The sequence below is a fragment of the Opisthocomus hoazin genome, chromosome 3 (assembly GCF_030867145.1).
Source record: "Opisthocomus hoazin isolate bOpiHoa1 chromosome 3, bOpiHoa1.hap1, whole genome shotgun sequence".
Lineage (NCBI taxonomy): Eukaryota > Metazoa > Chordata > Aves > Opisthocomiformes > Opisthocomidae > Opisthocomus > Opisthocomus hoazin.
In genome coordinates, this window is record NC_134416.1 from 50,104,697 (window position 1) to 50,122,972 (window position 18,276).

The 18,276-nt window shown below is 40.1% G+C and overlaps 1 protein-coding gene across 3 annotated transcripts in view; it reads left to right on the forward strand.

The window, feature by feature from the left end:
- Window positions 1-18,276, forward strand: part of NOL4 (nucleolar protein 4) — a 198,917-nt gene that overhangs the window by 89,376 nt on the left and 91,265 nt on the right. Inside the window, exon 1 of one of the 3 annotated variants that reach the window (XM_075416227.1) lies at window positions 7,239-7,335. The exons of the other annotated variants lie outside the window; for them this stretch is intronic. The gene's annotated coding sequence lies outside the window, so the exon portion shown is untranslated. Of the gene's footprint in view, window positions 1-7,238; window positions 7,336-18,276 lie in introns of those variants that run through there. 3 annotated transcript variants of the gene reach the window in all.

The following is an 18,276-nucleotide window of genomic DNA, read 5'->3' on the forward strand; positions in this document are numbered from 1 at the left end:
CCTCATAAAGATTGTAGTATCTAAGTGGCTGAAATATCAGAAATGGAGAATATCAATACATTGTTTTCTCAGTGGAGAGAGTGGAGTCTAAACGGATTTTCAGTAGGACGCTTACCGTTCAAAATATTTGTAAATAGCTGGAAGAAGGCTGGAGAGCAAGGTGACACGTGTTGTTGACAAGACTAAGTTACTCAGGATCATAAAACAAATCCTGATTGTAAAGAGATGCAGAAGAATCTCATGGTACTGGCTGATAAAATGACATAAGGAATTAAGCTGTGGTGAATGTAAGGTAATGAAGAAACTCAGTCCTCAATTTATGGAAGTCTAAAGGGGCTATGAATGGCTATTACCACCTTGGAAAAAAGTCTTGGGAGTATAGTAAATAGATCTAGGAAAACATCAGCCTGGCGCTTAGTAATGGTTGACAGATTGAGTGTTAAGAATTGTTTGAAGTAGCACTGAAGATACAGGTTAAACAAGATTTGTAGACAGATGTTAGATCAGCTCATGCAAAATAGTGGAAAAAATAGTGTTATGAATTGGTAGAAGCAGTGCTGAAGATATGGGTTAAATGGGATTTGTAGACTGATGTTAAATCAGCTAGTGCAGTGGGAATAAGTGGAGAATCCTTTTGGTGCGCTGTCCTGGTTTCGGCTCGGCTAGAGTTAGTTTTCCTCCCAGTAGCTGCTGTGTTTTGGATTCAGTATGAGAAAAATGTTGATGGCGCTGATGTTTTTAATCATTGTGAAGAAGTCAAGGACTTTTTCTGGTGTCCCATGTTCAGCTAACAAGCAGGTATGCAGGAGCTGAGGGGGAGCACAGCCGGGCAGCCAGCCGAGACTGGCCAACAGAAATATTCCATGCTGTAGATGTCATGATCAGTTTATTAATGGGGGTTGGTCAGGAGGCAGGAATGATCCTCTTTTTTCCATGGATTTGAATCCTTTCTTGTCCAGGAGTTTGAACTTTTCTATGAGTTCAATTTTTTTTCGGGAGTTCAGTGAAATTCACAAAATCCTTGTGTTCTGGGTTCCGTGATTGCTGCTCGGTAACTGGCTGTGAATCGGTCATCAGGTGGTGAGAAAATTGTATTGTATAAAGTTTGTTTTGCATAAATATTAATTATTATTATTATTAGTAGTATTTCTTTTGCTGTCTTATTAACCTGTATTTATCTCAACCCACGAGTTTCTCCTTTTGTCCGTTTCTCCTCCTCGTCCCACTGGGGAGGAAGGGGAGGGGTGAGTGAGCGGCTGTCTAGTGCTTGGTTGCTGACTGCCAGCTGAAACCACGACACACACAAACCTTGGTGAGGTTGTGGATAGAAGGAGGACACTTCAGAGCTTAATATAGATGAACAACAACTGGATTCACTAGGAAAGCATTAGACAGCAAAATAGTGAACAGCAGCATCTCCTTTTTCACCACCGTCAAAGACAGGATATTAGGCTAAATGGACTTTCTCTGACCCACTGTAGCAATTCTTATATTCCTGTCACATCCCTGTCTAAATTTATGTACTTACAGTGCCATTCTGCCCTCCCTTTTCCAAAAAGTATATAGAAAAAGAGGTATGGGAGAAAGTGATAAGGAAGATCAAGCATACAAAATTGTCTCCATGAGAGAAAGAACTACATCAACTATGACTCTTTAATCTGGAAAAAGGATAATTTAAGAGGACATGACTGATATTTGTAAAGTCGTGAATGGTATGGAGAACATGAAGGAGTACAAATTATTTGTTGTCTGTCGTAATATAAAATGTGTGGGCCATCAGATGGAATTAACAGACATCATGACCAGAATAAGTAAAAGAAGATTTTTTTTGTGCATCACGAAAGGATGTTGTAGATGCCAAATGTTTAAATAGGCTCAAAGGAAAAAAACAGAAAAAATAATGGAGGGAAAATCCTTGAAGAGCTTTAAAAGGCAAGAATGAGCTTTTAAGCTATTCATTGGCTTTTTGCATTTTTCAGACCCAAGTCTGACCCCCAGGTCATACACACAATGTCTGCACAGTTCACATTCAGGTTGCTCTTGGGAACATGACAACCACGTCCCTCCAAGGACTTGGGCATCGCAATGTGATGTCATTGTTGTCCTTTTACAACCACTGCTGTGGAGGACTGTGCTATGTCTGTCCTATTTGGTTACTTGGGGGTTACCATGCAGTTGAGACAGGTTAAGTGTTACGCAGCGTGGACAAAGCTAGTCCTGCCCTGAGCAGCATGGACACAAGTCAGACTGCTCTAGTTGGTCCAAAGGCCGGAACCTGCTTCCTAGCGTGGTCCACAAAGCTGACCACGTAGCCAAGATACATAAGGTCAGGTTTAGGAAGCGTCTGACCTAAAGGTAGCTGGGTGGTGGGAGGGTAAGCCAGGGAAACATGCTCGCTCTGTTCTTGGTCATGCCTCTGGTTGTTGCCTGGTGTCAGGGTCAGGAGAGTGTATCTCTTCTTAGCCTCTCTCAGGAAAGTGGTAAGGGATCATTGCTGGAAATAACATTGTGTATTTCAAAGTCATGGTTATTTTCTCTGTATCATCTTTTTGAATAAGAATGTATACCAGACGTAAGTATGGTGTAATCTTTTGTTGTTGGTATCTCTCCCCAGAGACTGTACTGACACAAAGTAGCCTGTGTAAGTCAAAGAATCAAAGAATAGCTGAATTTGGAAGGGACCTCTGAAATTGTTCAAGCCAACCCCATTGCCTTGTTTAAGAAAGTTATGAAACTCAGTTTTTACAAGGTGCATAAGCAACAGACATTTGAAAGAGTGTTTCTATCTTCGCCTTGCCTCTCCACCACTCCCAGTCTGATAAACTAATCTTACAGATCCAGAAAAAAGTGTAGAAATAATTTTCTTTAATGTTCACCGCATCTCACAAAGGGTTAGCTTATCCGTTCAGTAAGTACTTCTACATTACATTTGGCACTACATTCCCAAAATGCAAAGGATTTCCTTAAGAAGGCAAAGTGATATTACAGTTTTACAAGTATAGGCTGTTTTAGTTTTTCTGTATAAATTACTTCAGCTATTAGAAAGAAATCATAGTAATTTTTATCATTTTGCATATTAACAAATCATATCTCCTGAAATGTGTCATTACTTACAAAACAGTTTGATTCAAAATTCCTGAACACTGATAATGCTAATATCTACTCCTATTTGTAAACCTTGAGTAAAGTCAGTGAATTGAGAAGAACCAGAGGTGGAGAAAAACAGTCTAAGAGGTACCAGAAATAGGTCCTGATTGCCTATATGATCCAGTGGATAAAATTACAGGAGGAAAATGCTTAGTTATACGTTACATTTCCAACAAATGAAATAGGATTGTTTTTAAGAGCAGTTTTGTTACACTCTTGAAGTGAAAAAGCAAAAATTTTATTTTTCATTTTCATGTTTAGGTGTATTCTGATTATTAGCTCTGCACCATTAGTTCCGTGCTTAGAATATGAAAACTGAGTGTTTGCTGTCAGAAGGTGGTGGTACAGCTTGCACTGGTGTAGGCTTCTTGTTCTTGATTTATCACTGCACAAGGACTGAAGGTCACTTGGTGTTTCATATCAGGAATTCATCTGACAAAAGTAGGATCTGAGTTACCAAGACATATTTAAAGAGAGAATGGAAAGGATAGGGAATTAGCGGTTTTAAAACCCGGAACCACAGGTTTGATCCTGCAAAGTACTAGGCACTATTGCTCTGTTTCAGCAAGACTTACACATCCTTAAACCTTTTGTTCAGGGCTCCACATTTAGAATTGTTTAATCTCAAATGAATAGTTCTTAAAATGAAGATTGATGTTTCCTTTCATTCACAGTTTTCAAAGGACTCTGTGAACGGCTGTGTACAGAAACCTTATAATAAAAATGGGATTCAATGGTGATTTCACAGCTAAGCATAGTAAAGAAAAAGACAGGAAATCAAAACAGAAACCTTCACTTTCTCCTGTCAACTTTTCACGTTGGACCTATATATAGTTTTATTTTCCTGTCTTCTTTCCTGTTTGTTTATTTTCAACATGAAATCCTCAGACTCCACATTTGTGGCCAAAGCTGTGAATTCATGCAGAAACGTAGGACAGGATCTGTCTTCTGATCTCCCACGTCTTGTCTTCAAACTGTGGGTGTCCTGTTGAGAGGAAGAGTGGCTGTTGCGTATTCACCTCTCACCCCCCTCCCAAACAAGAAGGTAGACAGAGGGCAAAATTCAGACTCCACCCTTGATAAAGGTAGACTCGACCTTCAAAAAAGGTAAAGCAGGCACCTGTATGAGAGCAGTGGGAGCAGCTTGTTTCTGCTAGGAAACTAGAGCTGGTTACTCTGCTGGAGCCTTAGAAGCGTTCTTCTCTGCTCCTAGTGTGTTACAGGTACATGTTGTTCCCTAGTTAGAGGAGATTGCTTACATATGTGTCATCACCGTTCATTTTATCTTATTCCTTGTTCTGGCAAGCTCCACCTGGGTTCACTAAAACAGTTGCCTTTCCCTGGGTATGCCCAGGGATATGCGTATGCAGTATGGGTACCTGTGAGCTCTTGCATGTTGCAGGAGATCTCTGAACTTAGCACATTTCAAGTGCTTCTGTTTCTCCACGTGTGTGTGAGGGTGTGTTGCCACTGAGGGAGTGATTTGGGTATTCATCTGAAATAAAACCCAAGAGGTTTCAGCCAGAAGTGGGAAGAAGATGGTCAGGGTTAATTTGAAGCCATTTTAGTAACTGGGTGCTGCTTGTTTAGGGGAATCCATCCCCTGTCCAAAGACTAAAGAAATATAGTATCTATATGTTGTGTTTGGTTGAAAGACTGAATTTCCAGGAACACAAGATTCAGTATTATTAAATGGAAGTTATGCACGTGAGCACTGAGGAATGAATGTGTGCATTCTAAGGGCAATATTTACTGATTTCTACAATCATAGCTTGTGAAACAAAAAAGAAACAGAACTTTGCTTTCATTAGCCATAATAGTAGTTTAGCTATTTTCACAGCGTTAATCATGCTGTTAACTGTTCTTTTCACTTTGTGAGGAGACAGCATATGACAGGAAAAATCTGTAACATCATTCAACATCTGATTATATGCCCTTTTCCCTCAAAACCAATTTGCATGCCTACAAATATCAGTGTTTCCCAGTGGAATTGAAGGTGTAAAATATTGTCTCTCGAGCTGAAAATTATTTAGCCAAAGATTTTTCAGTATTTGGGAATTCTGGCTGGATGATTTCAAAAGCAAAAGCATATGTCGCTTACATGGTTTGGCATTTCTCCAGCTGCAAAAACATGAGTGGAAAAGTGGAAAAAAAGAGAAAAACCTCACACTAATTAGATGATAATAAATACAGGTGCTGTACTATGTGGTGTAATTCATCTTCATAACAAGCTGTGGGATGAGTCAGAGCCAGCAGATTTGGAGGGATACTGTTTTGCACATGTATGTTCCTGACACATGCTAAGATCCAAATTAAGGTAAAACTGAGAGGGTTGTGTAACACTGAGATACTTTTCAAGGTTACAGAAATGCAATATTGCCTATCCATGGAAAATAAGCTGTATGCTTTTTACTTGGCTGGGTTTTGTCTGGGGGCTTCTCACTATAAGTGGAATTAATGTAGCACCAGGAAAACAACAGTGACTTGATGATAATTTGGAGATCCTGACCTGGGCTTTCCTATGCCCCCATCCCCACAGACTTCCCAGGATTTTCCTTACCTACCCCAGGCAGCGAGGTGCCTCCCTGAGAAGGCACCTTCCCTCTCCAGCCAAAGCCTTATTCCCAGCCGTATGGGGCTTACCGAGACTGAGTTGGGACTAACTGCCAGCTATCCTGTGTAACTGGCTGTACAGGGAAAGCTGTTACACACCTGCCCACTGTTTGCCTGCCCACCTCCTCCCCTACCCCAAGGAGTTCTGGCTACATGTAGCCTCTGGTCTCTCTCTCTCTCATGTGTCAGTCAGAGACTATCATGGATGTTCTTTTCTTTTAATTTTTCTAGAGAGGGAAGTGGACTCAGATGGTGCAGATTTGACTCATCTACAGCTCTTTTGGTGTTCAGCAAGCCATTACTGGTACTGAGGGGACTGGTGTATCTTACCTGCTGATGGGGTGTCATGTGTGTAGCCCCACACATTACATGCTCGAGAGCAAAGGCACAAAGGAGGAAGGAATCTGTTCTGTGTAAATGGGTGGTGAAAAACATGATTAGAGACTGGCTTTACATTCTCAGTTGCTGCTGCTTTAGTGTGAAAGCTCACTGAGAGACGCTTGTGTCTGAAATAACAGCAGAAGACACTGTCATGCTCCAGCCTCCAGGAATTTACCACAATAATACGTTGTGTGGTTTTGTAAGAGAAATTAAAACACAAAGAAAACCCCTTTGCATTAAAATTTGATTGAGTAATTAAATTGTGTGAATAATTGAAATGTAAATGCTATAAAAGCTTTCTATTTTTCTTGTTGACAAAAATATTTAAAGCATAGGATCCAGACATTATTCTGTAAATAGCAGTAAATAGCTGATACGTACAATATGGATTACTCAATTTTCTTTTGCCTGATGAACAGGGCTTCCAAAGCTTATTGTGGCTGTTTTGTCATTTATACAAGACATGCGGCTGCTGTGCTTTGCTTTTCTCGGTATCCCCTCCCCCCTCAGCAGAAACCTTTGAGCTTCAAACACAGATGTTACACTGTGCTCTTTGTGTGCATGTATGCCTATGAGTGTAAAACCATTAAAGAAAGACCACGTGGCTAACACGCTGGAAAACCAAAGCTGAAGCGCAGAGCTTGGCTTGTGACTTTATTACAGTGAGATGTTAGTGTGGACTAAGTGTAGGACTGATGTCTATGAACAAGCAGTGGTTTAAAGGCAGCTACGCTGCTTATTAAATCAGCCATTTAACGTAAGCAGCAATGGCAGTTTCATTAAATAATGCTATGATCTCTCAACCATATTCTTAACTAGTAATCTCCCCTTAGCAAAATACATAGCTAATCAACCTCCTAGCCTGTCAGTAAACTAGCAAGGGAATTAAATCCTGGAGGAAGAAGCCCGTAGCCCCAGAGGAAGGCTGAGTGCATGTTTCACTGTCGTCTTTTCAGCTCATCTCAGTGGTCCCACTGCTAGAATGTGCTCTGTTGTCATGGCAACCCCATCTCCTGCTTCCTACAGGAAAGATTAGCTCGTACTGTGCACTGGAGAGAATTTAGGGGAAGTCAAGCTAATCCCTGGGTGCACTGCGAGAGAAAGGTTGGACCTCGCCTGAGGGATGCTGTATCTGCAATGATAGAATTGGCCTGCCACAGACACTGGTATTTAAGTGGAAGAGCAGAATTCACAGTAAGTGTCAGATCCTCCAGAGAGGAATATTGAATGAGGTTTTCTAAGTCTTGGTGAAGACTGTCCCATGCCAACAGTGGAATGACAGCAGGAGGCTGTGTGTGGAATACCAATATGTTTCACCCGTTCAGGTGGTATTTCAAATATAGATTCAAAGCCTCAGTTCCCTGGAAACTAGGTGATAAAATTTTAAAACATCATCGTGAGATGTGCACCTAGAAACCTGAAGCATGTCTCATTTGGTGCATAAAGCTGAACAAGTGATGATGAGCATGCCTTACAAATTGTGTATGCACTGTGCGGCGTGCTTAAGAATTCCTGTGTGCTTAAAAATAAGCGGGAAAGCGTGAGGAAACCGATCTGTGTGTGCTGCAAACTCAACTGCAAAAGTGCTGAACTATCAAATTAAGCGAGAAAATTTACAACTACTGATTCGACCTTGTTTTTTCTTTATATTAAAACCCAAACAGAGAAAACATGAGCTATTTAAAGGTATAGTCATAATACAAGCTTTTCTTTGAGGAAAACGCATTTTAATGTAACTAAATTAAGGTGGTGTGTGACATGATGCAGCGTGTGAAATCTGTGTTTGTGTTCTTGGTGGTAGAGTTAAACAGAGGGGTATTCTAGCTATTCCATTTCTGGTTATTTTAATGCTCTGGCTTTCTTTGATATGGTCCTGTATTTCACTTTAATAGATGCTCAAGACTCCCAGTTTTAAACTAGACTGTTTGCAGTAGGATTTTAACTGTCTGCTTTTTATTACTGTCAGCTATTCCTAAACTTGTTTTTTTTCAACAGGGTTTATATGTTCAGCCTATGTATTTTTACATTTTCAGTATGCATGCCTTTTCTGTTGAGTTTTAAATAAAAAATAAATTTATCATTATTTAATAGTTATATATAGCAGTATTCTCTAACTTAGATCTATTTATGCATATATGTGTTTTACATGTATAAAATGTATGTGTGCATGTGTTTCTGCAATACATACGTGTATATACATATGCAGACAAATGGGGTCTTTGTTTTAATGAGGCCCGTTAGTGATTCATGACAATATAATATCAAGGAAATAAAATCCTGTTTTCACCTTGAAGGGTAGGTATTTTTCTTGTATCTAAAATGATTATTGTTGCAAAAACCTAGTAAACACACTCAGTCCGCTTTAAGAAACAGCATATGTTGTATTTCTGTGTGTGTTTATGAGTAAAAAGGGAAAGTGTCGTGACTGATACGATAAAAGAGCCCTGCGATGCCTTTCCAGAGACCTGGGTCCATGGAATAGGTAGTGAAGGGACATTTGATTTTTTCTGCTCCCTCCCAGGGCTGCTCAGAAAGTCACGCATAAGCTCCAGATTTGTTAGTATAAGAGCACCCTTCCTGAAAACTTCCTTTTTTTGACCAGTTTACCAAATATTAAGAGCACTGATGATCAAAGACAATGTCTGTCTTCTTTGTTAAAAAACTCAGTAGTCAGTCATACACCTATTATATGATAGAGTATAGAAATAAACACAAAAGGTATGGAAGCTTTAAGCCATTATTCAGGCTGGCCCTTGAATCAGTGGTAGACATATGGGTGACAAGGAATCCACACAAGTGCCAAACAAAGCGGGGATTGTGGTAAGAGAAAATTCATCAAATAAATGTTTTTCACCAGAAAGAGCACTAAGAAATTATTGTCAAATTAAGTTACTGATTAAAAAGCCCCTTCTGTGATAAAATGACACAAGCAAGCATTTATTGGAGAGTTCATTGTGTATTTTCACCACCTCCATGAGGTTGTGTTTTAGAGTGACATCTTTTTACATAGCTGTTTACACCTTTTAAAAATTTTAGATGGTTAACTGCACAAAGCTTCTACCTTGCATGTCCTTTTATTAAATTAAATTAACCAAGATGTTGGATTTTTTTATCTCAAGGTCATGATTTGTTTCTCTTTTTATTCTCCAGCATTTAACCTGTGTGTGGGATAATGTTGGCTGGTCAAACATTGTCTCAACTTTTCCTGCCTTCTGCCAAATGTGTGATTTTGGGAAGTTGATCCAAGTCTTATTAGGACTGAGGTTTCACGAAGGGACTGGAAGTCCTTATCTGCATTTCTAGACAACTTTAAGCATCAGCTGTAAACAGGACTAACTGCATGTGAGGAAGTGCAGTGAGGTTCAAAGCATGCACCCAAACCCATAACCTGTGTTGTGTTCTCTTCCGAGAAAAGGATGTGAACCCTCCGTGTAGCAGTGGGACTGTATTACAGCGGGGCAGGTACAGTTGGCAGAGACCTCTCACGCTCAGGAGTCCAGGCCTCCAAACCCAAGGGAATTCCCGTATAAACTCTGTGTTTTGATTGAAGATAATTCCTTTCCTTGTTACCAGAAAGGAAAAAGCAGAGGTGACTCTACCGTATAAAAAAAAGCCAGGGTTCTTAAAGACCTGAAAATAATAGACGTAGCCTGTTCTGCCAGCGCTTCTCTATGGCACTATCTTGTTGGCTTCCCCACGGCAGTGGGTTACTCCTCTGCCCAGCCCTTTCTTTTCATCCCATTTTTGCCCAGAGTTTCTGCTCCCTGTGGGTTTTGCCCTCTTCCTGAGCTGCCTTCGCCCTGTGCCCGGTGTCCTGCTGCTCAGGCTGTCTGCTGGCTGGATGTTGAACTGTCTAACATGATGCTCTCCAGTCTGTCTCCTCCACGCACACAAGTAGCGTGATTTAATGTATGCACTGGTTCACCAGATCAAGCTTTTGAATTAAGACACCAATAAGAAAAATATTGTTAATAGTGTATCGCTCTCTTTCCTTGAATTTCCTTCTCACTATTGCAACACCCAACCCCTGCCCCCCCTCCCCCAACTTGTAAAGCACAGCTTCTGCCTGCAGCCTGAGATCTTCCTCCAGCTGGAATTCATGGGTAACAATTTGTCTCTCTTTTATTAAGATATTCAGGGAAAAATAGGTAAGATGTTCTGCACTTCCCGCGTGGTGCGCTGCACCTCACAGAACCTGGCCGTCTGTTAACACTCACAAATACGATAAAATCACAAACTCTATTCTGTCCCAGCAAGGATCTTGCTGCTGGTATTCTCATTACATCAATAACAGAAATCACAAATTTATACTATATGCCAACTTTACAAAGTATGTGTCTCTCCATGTCACAGATTTATCCTTCACAGTTTAGTAAGAAAACAGTAATAATCATTATATTTTTCCTTGGCTGCAAGGCATTTTGTTTCCCGAGGCATCTCTGCCTCTTTAATTCCTTTGAAATGTACATATATATGTTGTGTTTCCAAAGATGCTATAAATGGCCAGTGTGAAGGTAGCTAAAGTGGCCCTCAACGTTTCACTTGAAACAGGAAGTTTGAATCTATTGAGATTTTGTCTTTGAACATAAGCTCAAATATTTTGATTAATATGTATATTTTTCTTTGTTTAAACATATCTGCAAAGATTTAAAAAAATACCTTTTGAGTTGACAGTTTGGCCTAATTTGAAACAGTAATAGTCAGCCACATGGGTATATCCTGATTATTTTAAACCTCCTTTATCTTCCTTTTCTGCTCAAAAGTAAAAGTCTGAAGCCACTAATTGTATGTAAATTGCATAAATTTAATGGACTAAATTATTTCCCAGACAGCACACATTGACTCCTGATGACTCTAGTGACATCAAGATCGTATGCATGCAAAGGCAGATTTCAGCCCTGTGTATAGTGTTCTGGCCAGCTTTGTAGTAGTTAATTAAAAAGTTGTTTCTCAGTGCTGTGCTGCTGGCTTCGTGGCTTTCTGTGTCTGAAGTTCTCTCTCCTAGCTGAAGAGCTAAGCAAAACAGCAATGTTATTTTTCAGCAGGGCCAACTGCAAAGCAAGAGAAACCAAGATTTCCTGGGCAAATTCTCTGTTTCTAGTGGTAGTTGAGATACTACGTGCTGTCTGGCTGCCAGCCCAAATACTGAAAGGACTGGGATTGTTCTTGTGGCGGCTCCATTATTCAAGTTTTGTAGGCTGTTAGACATAGCAAACTGATTTTTTTAGTCTTCTCCAGATGTCATTTGTAAGGCCGTGGCAGCAGATGTCTACAAGGAGCACGAGAGGTGTACCTGCACCCTCTAGGGCAAAGCTCAGGTTTATTTTCAATTTCAGATATCAAAATATCAAACATTAATATCAATAACATCAAAATTGCAATTGTAGTAGAAAGTTCTACAGTGGAAATCCAGGGTTTCTGTCATTCTTTTGCCAGAAGAGTCCACGTGGAGTTTTACAGGGGATAGGAGAATGAACAATCTTTTCACATGTAGTGCATTTTCATTTCTCATTGCAAATTTATTCTTGACAATAGATTAGTTATTGCATCCTGGTGTGGATCCCTTTAATGGTCTGTCTTCAGGTGGATAATCAGTCATTTTGAGTTTGTAATTTCTCTAGTCATTGTGGTTGAAATTGTTTTCTGAAACATGCTGAGGAGAAGATGACTACTGTATGTGTGGCTTGATGGCACCAACAGCAGCAATGCTGAGAGCATCTGTGATTTGAGAATGCTTCCAGCCAGCAGCAAAACAAATAGAATCTGATCAAAACTATGTTTTGGCTAGTCAAGTCCAAGTGCAAGAGGACCGTAATATTCACTAATGTCCTTCCATTCTGCTCTTTGTTACTATATAAACTACTGAAGCATGTTTTTAATGGCTCATATTGTGGTTACCACACGATGTAGAAATTACATCAACAGTACCAGTCCTTCTACGGTCTGCAGATGTGCTGTCAGCAAAAGTCCATTTCCGATACAAAACTCAGCCTTTACTCCCTGTATTTCATCTTAATTTCCTGCAGCAGCAGCTGTGGTGTGGAGTTTGGCAGGGACTTGTAGTGTAGGAAACTCCAGAAGCTGCAGATTTTAGTGCTCAAATGAAAAAGAAATGCATTTTGGGAGAACAGACAACTTGAGAATCAGGTGATAACATCTACATGAAAGTGGCTCCACACCAGTGACTTTCACCATGCTTGCTGAGTGATTTTTGCCATTTGTTAGAGATATTTCAGATTAGAGCTGTGTCAGGTGTTCTTCAGCAGAAGCAGATAAAGTTGACACTGAAGCAGCTCTGACGAAATGTTAATCTTCAAAGGCTTCTCAGGTTCAGCCTGAAAGACTTTGGACCAAAAATCCGAAAGGCTAGCAGAACATTTTTCCTAGGGTTGAGAGATGCAGGTTCAAACCTCTGATCTGAATCAAGTAGTGCAGTGAGTTGAATTTAGGTATTTTCTGCATCATTGGTAACTGCTCCATCTCCATCTATATGTGTTTTTCTCTTCTTTGCTCTGTTGATAATGTGTGTACAACAGGAGACAGACACGGACTCTGTATCCCGCTGTTCTGGGACTTCAGCTAGTACTGGGGAGACAGGATCAGGAACTGGAAAAACTGTATTTATCTGTTTGCATAAAGGGCAATGCCAAGAATATCTTTGAGGCATTACAAACTTTTCTAAAGAGGAAGCCAATATCCTTAGACTGCCTTCGAAATGCTTCTCTGTTGGAGCTGCTATGTTTGATACGGGGTAATAAAGAGTGGGTCTTTCTTTGAGAAAGACTGTCCTTTGAGTCCTCCAAAATGTTTTTGTTCATGTGTCGGAGAATCAAAGATGGTAACCATTTATTTGCTTAGACAGCTTAATTTTCTTTAAGTACCTGAACTGACAGATATAGTATGATCAGTCAGTTTGTGTCAATATTTTTCTGTATGTTGGACCCTGTCACCCTCACTTAATCAGGGGTAGTAAAATTATGCTTTCTCCAGATCGTTTTCTAATTTTTGGACCAATTCAATACCTGGCTCTGAAGTTTTCTGTTGATTCCTATAGGCAGAATAATGAACAGTCTCAGAAGCTGTCATACCTGGAGCACCTCTAGGTGCCATCAGCAACCACCTTTTCCACCCAAATTTGTGTTTGAAGTGCAATTAATAGATTTGATTGCAGTGCATTTACCATAGCCAGCTTTCCCTTTGTTTTTGTTTTTGTTTTTTTTTTTCTTGTTGCATTGGTTGTATTATTTCTTCTGAAGGCTGTTATTTGCATTTGCAGAAAAAGACAAATCTGCTGCTTTTTTGTGAAAGAGGGCACACTGGGCATTTCACGCTGTTGGGTATCAGTATGATTGTTTGCTTTTGCACTGGATATACATGATAACAGCCCACCAAGATTGTAATAGTTACTGTAAATAACATTCTATTCATGATCAAGATTGATACCACAAGTTTCACTTTGCAGCATGCATAACTTTTTTACTTGATCCAATGGTAGCATCTTTCCACCCAGAAGCAATAAGCTTACCCTATTCTCAAACCAAGCTTCAGATCTGTGTTCAACTTCTAAAATTTTTTACCTAAACTTCTGGAAAACACAGTTCCTTCCTGTTATTTAGGAAGGAAGGTGATCAGTTTATGAAGGTGAAGATAAGAATTACAAAGCAATGACCTGAGATTTGAAAGAACTTCCCAGTGTTCTGTTGTTTTGATGGGCGTTTACAGTTTATTTAAGCAGGAGAAAGACCATCAGCAAGTGTTGCTTGTTCTCTGCATTGTTGTTTTCGAACACACTGTGTTTTCTAACTTCTCTGGAAGATTTGGAACATGTTTGCCATACTGTTTGTCATATAGCTGTTTCTGTTCCAAAATGCACATTTCAGTTAGACTGAAGTAGCTATACAGTGATGATCCCTTCAAAATGCAAAGTGTGTCATGGGTCAAATGATCTTGTTTACAGATTTTAAAAGGAAAACAAATTATGTAGCGGATTTTGCAATATCATTGTCCTTTACTTTGTTATTTAAGGTAACAGCAAGCATTTCTGTGAGTGGTCTTGCCCTAAGCTCCCCCTTCCTCACCGAGGTAGCTTTACAACAAAGAATATCATCTGTGGGGAGGATGCTTCGCTTACCAGGAGCACCCTGCTGGTTTCCACGCACAGATCTGTTGGGCCAGCTCAGAAAAGGGTCATGTCTCATTGTTTTGTGCTGCTCTTCTCTGTTAGCCAATCCCATATTATAAGGAGGCCAAATAGCTTTTACAGTTGGACTCTTTGGTTTGGTTTGATTCTTTCCGTTTCTAGTGCTCTGACCTTTAATAACAATCTGTACATAAATAGTTCTTGGAATTTTAGTGAGAATAAGACTGATTCACTGTGATTAAAACATTTGTGAATTTTGTTGGTAATGGTACCTCATCAATACCGTAAAGCACAGGAAAAGCATGTGCTGCCCATACTCTTGTGGGTGGACTGTCCCACTGCTGAATCCTGCTGGACTGCCAGAAGCCTTTAAGTGAACTACAAACATGGACCAGTGATTTTATTTCTTAAGAAATCTCTCCAGGCTGCAAAGAACTGCAGAACAGTTCATGGATTCTCATGGAAGGCTGGTATTCTGTTTGCGCTACATTCTGGCCTGGTTGAGTAAGCTGGTTTTGAGAAAAGCTCTCAGTGATGCAAGGGCAAACTGACTGACTTTAATGAGAAGAAAATTTTTGAAAGTTACTAAAATAGTATTATGTCCAAAAACTTGTAGTGTTTCCGTTGGCGTTAGCTTCTCAGAAAGGAACTGCAAAATGATCGTCTTCATGCAAAAGTTTTCAGGTGTAAATAGTTTGCAAGTTTTTCCGTTTTTCATTTACACTTTTGTTCACTGCACCCTCTCATACTTGCTCTTTTGCCCACCTAAGCGTAATCCACTGCATTGCAGTGAGAAGGAAAGTTCAAAAAGAGATGCATTGCTTAGTCAGGTGGTTTGACAGTGAAAATTTCAAGTCCACAGTGCTGGTGAGGAATAGCAGTGGATATGCTGGAACTATCTATCACACACTTTGGGCTTTGTGAAGTTTCTGGGTATTGAATCATAGTTACTTGTTTTGCCAGAGATCTTGTGCTGACAGATCATCTAACAAAATAATTATTGTCTTCAGATACATCTTATTCAAGTCCATATTTAGACGATGTGTGAACAAATGTTCAGCTATATTTTGGGAATTGTGAAAAATTTATTGACTTCAGTGTCTGTGCTGAAAGTAATTTCTGATAAGAAAAGAGCATATTTCAATTTTGCAAGTCAGACTGGAAGTCAGCATTTGTATCTGTAATGTTGTGAGGCAGCTGGGATTTGAAAGTGGTGAGTTTAACGAAGGCAGGAGAGACCCTGCTGTAGTGTTAATACCTCATGGGAAGTCTGCTATCTGCTGCCTGGTATCACCCAAATTGGTGGCAAAGACCTCAAATCATGGATGTTTGTGGACAGAGTTTTCAAATCTGCTGGTTTTCAAACAAAGTTATACTACATGATTCAGGATTCTTCTTTCTTGGGCCATGCAATTTTTGTAGTAGGAAAAAATGTTAACTGTTGTAAACTTCCAAACTGGTTCTAATGCCTTGCGTATGATAAAGCCTGTATATCTCTCGTGGCAGTTTTGCCATTCACTATGTGAGAGAGATTTTTCAGACTGATCAAAGGGAGGCCAATCATCAGTGCTGTTTATTTTTCTTCCTTTTGTTTTATGCTTTTAATTGTAATCAACATGCTAGGGAGAGTCCCGATATGCTTACGTTTTTTACCTTGGTGGCAACATTTCTATGTTCGGGTAAAGCTTCTCTAGCATTGACGACTGTTGTCACCTGTTGCATTCTTCTGCTGGTGTTTGGGCTGGTGCTTAGCCTTTGTAGATGCTGAATATTTTTAACTTTCACTTGATACAGTGAAAAATAAAATTGGGACAGCATAATGGATGTAACATTAAAAAAATATTGCTTACCAGATGGAGAAAGGCCATCAAGTCTGTTATCAAGTGTTGCCCTGTGTGACCAGAATGCTCTTTTCACTCAAGCGGTGAGGAGACCACTTGCTGTAGTTATCCAAGGCATGTTCAAATCAGGAAACAGTAATGTACATGCTGTACATGACATCGTTAAATATTTTAAAGTGACAGAGTGAAAAACTAACTGAATTGAAAAGGGATATATAATTTAAATCCCTCAAACATGCTTATTTACTCAAGTTTCCAATAGCAGCTTTCCAAGCTCTGGAATTCTTCATTGAATTTCTAAACTTACAGTCTACCTGTAACAGAATCCTACATGACTCACTGAAACTCTGTCTCAGCAAAAACATTAATTACTTCACAGTCATTACATAAGGAAGCAGCAACCCAAATGGAGTCCTAAACTTGGATATTTAGTGTTCTGACTTCTCAGATTCACTAACATCCAGTTTCCTAATGTATCAAGGAAGCTTTAGTTCGCTGTTGATAATGCTGGAACTCCAATGAAGTACAAAGGCTGTAAGTTCCTACTTCACATTCCACATACTTTTCTTCTAGTTCTTCCCAATTAGATGCTTATTACCTATTTTTAAGCTGAATTTCAGTATGTGAATATTAGAGGCACTTATTTTACTCTCTGCTGAGTCAGTTTTCTGCTAGGAATACAGCAGACAGGCAAATCCAGCCATTTGTGCTTTGAGTTTGCAGATTGAGTTTGGGGGACCCGTTTGGGTTAAATGTTGCTAAGGGTGTATGAAGCTCAAAGCACCCATTTCTTTCTGCTCTTAAGGCTTCTCCTCTCTTTCTCTCCCAGCTTTACTGATGGAGGGGGTGTGATGAGGCTGAGGTCATCCTCATCTGTAGTTTCATTGCCTTTATAGAGAAGCGGGCAGTGGGTTGCTGAGGGCACGCAGAGCTGTTAAGCAGTCTTCTGTCTTGGTTGTGCTCAGGGCTTCACCCTTCCAGAAGGAAGTACAGACTGATATCACTGTGTGAACCCACTCAACGCCCCAAAGCTGGTGGGCTAAATTTTAGACTTTAAAGGCCTTTATTAAAAATGCCAGTATTTGGGGTGTCCAGTCTGCAGAGAATTTCTTCTACTGACTCCAGCTTGATCCTTCCTCTTTGATTTTGTCTTCTGGCAGATCCTGATGAAGTAAAATACTACATCACACACATGCACTAGGTCTGAGTGGCAGATAAGTTTAACATAATTCCTTTCAGCCCCATTTGGGTTGAGATTTAGGCACCAAACATGTACCTTATGTTACTCTTTTGTCTGTTGCTGGCACAGCACCAGATTCTTCTTACTGCCAGGAATGGTGGCAGCTGCTGTTGCTGACGGCAGCCTTCAGCTACAGCAGCATAAGCCTCTTCCTGGATGGGGAAGAAAGAGAAGCGGGCAAGATCTCTTAGATTACCTCTTTTTACTTTGAGGGAAATGTTTCACATTTCTTCTTCTTAACATGTTGCTGTCTCAAATGTCTTTGTTGCTGCTGTGCGCTGTACATGGTTGGAATTTCAGTGGTTCTCAAAAGTTGCAGTTAGTCTGTCCTGAGCCCTGCTTGCTTGCCTGTCTCCCAGTCTTCCTTAGTTCCTAGGTTTGTATCAATAAACCGCCCTGAAGTCTGGACTATTGTTTGGGACGAATGTAAGGCAATACCTCTGGCATCATTCATGTGTTATCCGTCTGAGGACTTGTTCCTGCAATGCTGGTCCAGAGATGGAGCTCGAAGCCACAGTTTTCAATGCCAGGTGACATTTAGACATTCAAATATGATCCCATACGCAGCATAAAAACTTTTAGAAGAATTGCAGGTTTTCTATATTAAGATCTGCTTGATAGAGCCTTTGCCACAAAAAGTACCCTAGAGATTTCTCCAGAGTAAAGAGAAAACCAGAGATTTTTCTCCCCAGAGACAGTGAAGGATATGTCTTTTGAAGTGGAAATGCCAAAGCAAAGTACAAACTAGATGCATAGTAATAATGAGACTACTGTGCACCCAGTGAGCCTATTGGTTATTTACATGTGCAGTGCCCTCCTAATAGCCATTCTGCTTCATCTCCTTGTTGTCTGTATCCAGGGACAGTAGCTTTACAGGCAAAGTAAGCATGCAGTCACTCAAAAAGTTTTATAAG